The 5573-nt window shown below is 43.5% G+C and overlaps 5 non-coding genes across 5 annotated transcripts; all 5 read right to left on the bottom strand.

Moving 5' to 3' along the window:
* Window positions 1-1273: 1273 nt before the first annotated feature.
* On the bottom strand, window positions 1274-1348 carry trnai-aau (transfer RNA isoleucine (anticodon AAU)). Its single transcript has one exon. It is a non-coding gene; the product is annotated as a tRNA-Ile (tRNA).
* A 535-nt stretch (window positions 1349-1883) lies between these two features.
* trnai-aau (transfer RNA isoleucine (anticodon AAU)) lies at window positions 1884-1958 on the bottom strand. The gene has a single exon. It is a non-coding gene; the product is annotated as a tRNA-Ile (tRNA).
* A 1550-nt stretch (window positions 1959-3508) lies between these two features.
* Window positions 3509-3583, bottom strand: trnai-aau (transfer RNA isoleucine (anticodon AAU)). The gene has a single exon. It is a non-coding gene; the product is annotated as a tRNA-Ile (tRNA).
* A 257-nt stretch (window positions 3584-3840) lies between these two features.
* On the bottom strand, window positions 3841-3915 carry trnai-aau (transfer RNA isoleucine (anticodon AAU)). The gene has a single exon. It is a non-coding gene; the product is annotated as a tRNA-Ile (tRNA).
* A 260-nt stretch (window positions 3916-4175) lies between these two features.
* trnai-aau (transfer RNA isoleucine (anticodon AAU)) lies at window positions 4176-4250 on the bottom strand. The gene has a single exon. It is a non-coding gene; the product is annotated as a tRNA-Ile (tRNA).
* Between the last annotated feature and the right edge of the window lie 1323 nt (window positions 4251-5573).

Below are 5573 nucleotides of genomic sequence, written 5' to 3'. Positions count from 1 at the left end.
TGGCATTATTAGCACCACGCTCTAGTCCAACTGTGCTAACCGGTCATGTAACACGAGTGGTCATATGTACCAACCAAAAAACTGCATTTACCATTTATTGGCTTCAGCAGTGAACGTGACCATCTCGATCCATGCTCAAGCATGGAACACCTAATATGGGTTTGGGCCTGGAAATATTGCTAGCAAATAAAAAGCAACCATTGATTTTTTTACCAGAACAAAGTTGGTTTTCTGCATGGCTGTTATTTAATCCAATGATTTAAAAAACACATGAGCTACCTGACAGCTATTGTCACCGATAGAAACGGCCCGCACTGGGGTCGATCCCACGAGATACATGCTCGACTCCAACTGAGATACATGTACCCACCAAAACCATGCATTTACCATATATTGGCTCCAGCAGTGGACGTGACCGTCTCGATCCATGCTCAAGCATGGTACACCTAATATGGGTTTGGGCCTGGCAATATTGCTAGCAAATTAAAAGTAACAATTGATTTTTTTTCCCAAAGGGAGGTTGGCTTTCTGCGTGGCTGTTATTAAATCCAATGACTTAAAAAACACATGAGCTACCCGACAGCTATTGTCGCTGAATGAAATGGCCCGTACGGGGGTCGAACCCATGACCTTAGCGTTATTAGCACCACGCTCTAGTCCAACTGAGCTAACCGGGGCATTTAACAGTGATTGTCATATGTACCCACTAAAACTATTAATTTACCATATACACTCCCGCAGGACAAATCTGACCGTTTCTATCAATGCTCAAGCATGGTACACCTAATATGGGTTTGGGCCTGGCAATATTGATAGCAAATAACAAGCATCCATCGATTTTTTTACCAAAAGAATGTTGGCTTTCTGCTTGGCTGTTATTAAATCCAATGACTTTAAAAACACATGAGCTCCCCGACAGTTATTGTCACAGAAAGAAATGGCCCGTACGGGGGTCGAACCCGTGACCTTGGCGTTATTAGCACCATACTCTAGTCCAACTGAGCTAACCAGCCACATTCCACTGGTGGTCATATGTACCCACCAAAACCATTTATTTACCATATATTGGCTCCAGCAGTGTACGTGACCCTTTCTATCCATGCTCAAGCATGGTCCACCTAATATGGGTTTGGGCCTGGCAATATTGCTAGCAAATAAAAAGCAACCACAGATTTCTTTACCAAAAGAATGTGTGCTTTCTGCTTGGCTGTTATTAGATCCAATGACTTAAAAAACACAGGAGTTACCCAACAGCTATTGTAACCTTAAGACATGGCCCGTACGGGGATCGAACCCGTGACCTTGGCATTATTAGCACCACGCTCTAGTCCAACTGAGCTAACCGGCCACGTACCACTGGTTGTCATATGTACCCACCAAAACCATTTATTTAACATATATTGGCTCCAGCAGTGTACTTGACCGTCTCGATCAATGCTCAAGCAAGGTACACCTAATATAGCTTTGGGCCTGGCAATATTGCTGGCAAATAAAAACATCCATAGATTTTTTACCAAAAGACATTTGGCTTTCTGCTTGGCTGTTATTAAATCCAATGACTTTAAAAACACATGAGCTCCCCAACAGTTTTTGTCACTGAAAGAAATAGCCCCTTAAAGGGGTCGAATCCATGACCTTGGCATTATTAGCACCACGCTCTAGTCCAACTGAACTAACTGGCCACATACCACTTGTGGTTATATGTACCCACCAAAAAAAAAAAAAAAAATGCATTTACCATTTATTGGCTCCAGCAGTGTTCGTGAATAAAAAGCAACCATTGATTTTTTCCCAAAAGAGAGTTGGCTTTCTGCGTGGCTGTTATTAAATCCAATGACTTAAAAAAACACGAGTTACCCAACAGCTAAAGTCGCTGAATGACATGGCCCGTACGGGGGTCGAACCCGTGACCTTGGCGTTATTAGCACCACGCTCTAGTCCAACTGAGCTAACCGGCCATATAACAATGATGGTCATACGTAGCCACTAAAACCATTCATTTACCATATACACTCCCGCAGGACAAATCTGACCCTTTCTATCAATGCTCAAGCATGGTCCACCTAATATGGGTTTGGGCGTGGCAATATTGCTAACAAATAAAAAGCAACCATAGATTTCTTTACCAAAAGAATGTTTGCTTTCTGCTTGGCTGTTATTAGATCCAATGACTTAAAAAACACAGGAGTTACCCAACAGCTATTGTAACCTTAAGACATGGCCCGTACGGGGGTCGAACCCGTGACCTTGGCATTATTAGCACCACGCTCTAGTCCAACTGAGCTAACCGGCCACGTACCACTGGTTGTCATATGTACCCACCAAAACCATTTATTTAACATATATTGGCTCCAGCAGTGTACTTGACCGTCTCGATCAATGCTCAAGCAAGGTACACCTAATATGGCTTTGGGCCTGGCAATATTGCTGGCAAATAAAAGCATCCATAGATTTTTACCAAAAGAAATTTGGCTTTCTGCTTAGCTGTTATTAAATCCAATGACTTTAAAAACACATGAGCTCCCCAACAGTTTTTGTCACTGAAAGAAGTAGCCCCTTACAGGGTCGAATCCGTGACCTTGGCGTTATTAGCACCACGCTCTTGTCCAACTGAACTAACCGGCCAGATACCACTTTGCGGTCATATGTACCCACCAAAAAAATGCATTTACCATTTATTGCATTGGCATTTATTGGCTCCAGCAGTGTACGTGACCATCTCAATCCATGCTCAAGCATGGTACACCGAATATGGGTTTGGGCCTGGCAATATTGCTAGCAAATAAAAAGCAACCATTGATTTTTTACCAAAAGAAAGTTGGCTTTCTGCGTGGCTGTTATTAAATCCAATGACTTAAAAAACACAGGAGTTACCCAACAGCTATTGTCACCTTAAGACATGGCCCGTACAGGGGTCGAACCCACCGGTTGTCGTATGTACCCACCAAAACCATGCATTAGCATTTATTGGCTCCAGCAGTGTACGTGACCGTCTCAATCCATGCTCAAGCATGGTACACCGAATATGGGTTTGGGCCTGGCAATATTGCTAGCAAATAAAAAGCAACCATTGATTTTTTACCAAAAGTCAGTTGGCTTTCTGTGTGGCTGTTATTAGATCCAATGACTTAAAAAACACAGGAGTTACCCAACAGCTAATGTCGCTGAATGAAATGGCCCGTACGGGGGTCAAACCCGTGACCTTGGCTCTATTAGCACCACACTCTTGTCCAACTGAGCTAACCGGCCACATACCATTCGCGGTCATATGTTGTCACCAAAAAAATGCAGTTACCATTTATAGGCTCCAGCAGTGTACGTGACCGTCTCAATCCATGCTCAACCAAGGTACACCGAATATGGGTTTGGGCCTGGCAATATTGCTAGGAAATAAAAAGCAACCATTGATTTTTTACCAAAAGAAAGTGGTCTTTCTGCTTGGCTGTTATTAAATCCAATGATTTAAAAAGCACAGGAGTTACACTCCAGCTATTGTCACTTTAAGACATGGCCCGTACGGGGGTCGAACCCGTGACCTTGGCGTTATTAGCACCACGCTCTAGTCCAACTGAGCTAACCGGCCACATACTGCTGGTTGTCATATGTACCCACCAAAACCATGCATTACCATTTATTGGCTCCAGCAGTGTACGTGACCGTCTCAATACATGCTCAAGCATGTTACACCGAATAAGGATTTTGGCCTGGCAATATTGCAAGCAAATAAAAACCAACCATTGATTTTTTACCAAAAGAAAGTTGGCTTTCTGTGTGGCTGTTATTAAATCCAATGACTTCAAAAAACATGAGCTACCCTCCAGCTAATGTTGCTGAATGAAATGGCCCGTACGGGGGTCGAACCCGTGACCTTGGCGTTATTAGCACCACGCTCTAGTCCAACTGAGCTAACCGGCCATATAACACTGATGGTCATACGTACACACTAAAACCATTCATTTACCATATACACTCCTGCAGGACAAATCTGACCGTTTCTATCAATGCTCAAGTATGGTCCACCTAATATGGGTTTTGGCCTGGCAATATTGCTAGCAAATAAAAAGCAACCATTGATTTTTTTACCAAAAGAAAGTTGGCTTTCTGCGTTGCTGTTATTAAATCCAATGACTTAAAAAACACAGGAGTTACCCAACAGCTATTGTAACCTTAAGACATGGCCCGTACGGGGGTCGAACCCGTGACCTTGGCGTTATTAGCACCACGCTCTAGTCCAACTGAGCTAACCGGCCACGTACCACTGGTTGTCATATGTACCCACCAAAACCATGCATTAGCATTTATTGGCTCCAGCAGTGTACGTGACCATCTCAATCCATGCTCAAGCATGGTACACCGAATATGGGTTTGGGCCTGGCAATATTGCTAGCAAAATAAAAAGCAACCATTGATTTTTTACCAAAAGAAAGTTGGCTTTCTGCGTTGCTGTTATTAAATCCAATGACTTAAAAAACACAGGAGTTACTCTACAGATATTGTCACCTTAAGACATGGCCCGTACGGGGGCCGAAACCCGTGACCTTGGCGTTATTAGCACCACGTTCTAGTCCAACTGAGCTAACGGGCCACATACCACTGGTTGTCATATGTACCCACCAAAACCATGCATTACCATTTATTGGCTCCAGCAGTGTACGTGACCGTCTCAATCCATGCTCAAGCATGGTACACCGAATATGGGTTTGGGCCTGGCAATATTGCTAGCAAATAAAAAGCAACCATTGATTTTTTACCAAAAGAGAGTTGGCTTTCTGTGTGGCTGTTATTAAATCCAATGACTTCAAAGAACAGGAGCTACCCTACAGCTAATCAGAATCAGAATCAGAATCAGAATCATCTTTATTTGCCAAGTATGTCCAAAACACACAAGGAATTTGTCTCCGGTAGTTGGAGCCGCTCTAGTACAACAAACAGTCAATTTACAGAACACTTTGGGGACATAAAGACATTGACAAAAAACAATTGTGCAAAAAGATGCAGAGTCCTCTAGCACTTAGAGCAGTTCGAACGACTAATATTGCAATAGTCCGGTGCAATGACCATTGTGCAAAGGGCGCTGAGACTTCAAGGAGTGTATGCGGTTTAAAGTGACGAGTAGTGCGATCATCTGGAACAATGTCGGTTGTGCAAATGTCACAGATACTCCTCAATCAGTGTGCAAATGGAGCAGATGCTACTCCGGCATGAGTGGCCAGTATATGCAAATAGTGCAGCATGGCGAGACAACTACAGTGAGTGCACAAGTAATAAATAATTGGCCCCACAGAAATGTGACAACGAACTCAAGTCAAAAAATTGCCATCTTGTTGTAATGGAATTATAGGTTAGGTGTTTAAGAAGTTGATCGCAAGAGGGGAAGAAGCTGTTGGAATGTCTACTAGTTCTAGTTTGCGTTGATCGGTAGCGCCTACCTGAGGGAAGGAGCTGGAAGAGCTGGTGACCGGGGTGCAGACGGTCCGAGAGGATTTTGCACGCCCTTGTCTTAGTTCTGGCAGCGTGCAAGTCCTCAATGGTGGGTAGGGGGGTAACCGACAATCCTTTCAGCAGTTTTTGAT

Source organism: Phycodurus eques, unplaced genomic scaffold, assembly GCF_024500275.1.
Source record: "Phycodurus eques isolate BA_2022a unplaced genomic scaffold, UOR_Pequ_1.1 contig_706, whole genome shotgun sequence".
Classification (NCBI taxonomy): domain Eukaryota; kingdom Metazoa; phylum Chordata; class Actinopteri; order Syngnathiformes; family Syngnathidae; genus Phycodurus; species Phycodurus eques.
Note: the sequence above shows the minus strand (reverse complement) of the source record. Positions and strands in the feature narration are given on the sequence as shown.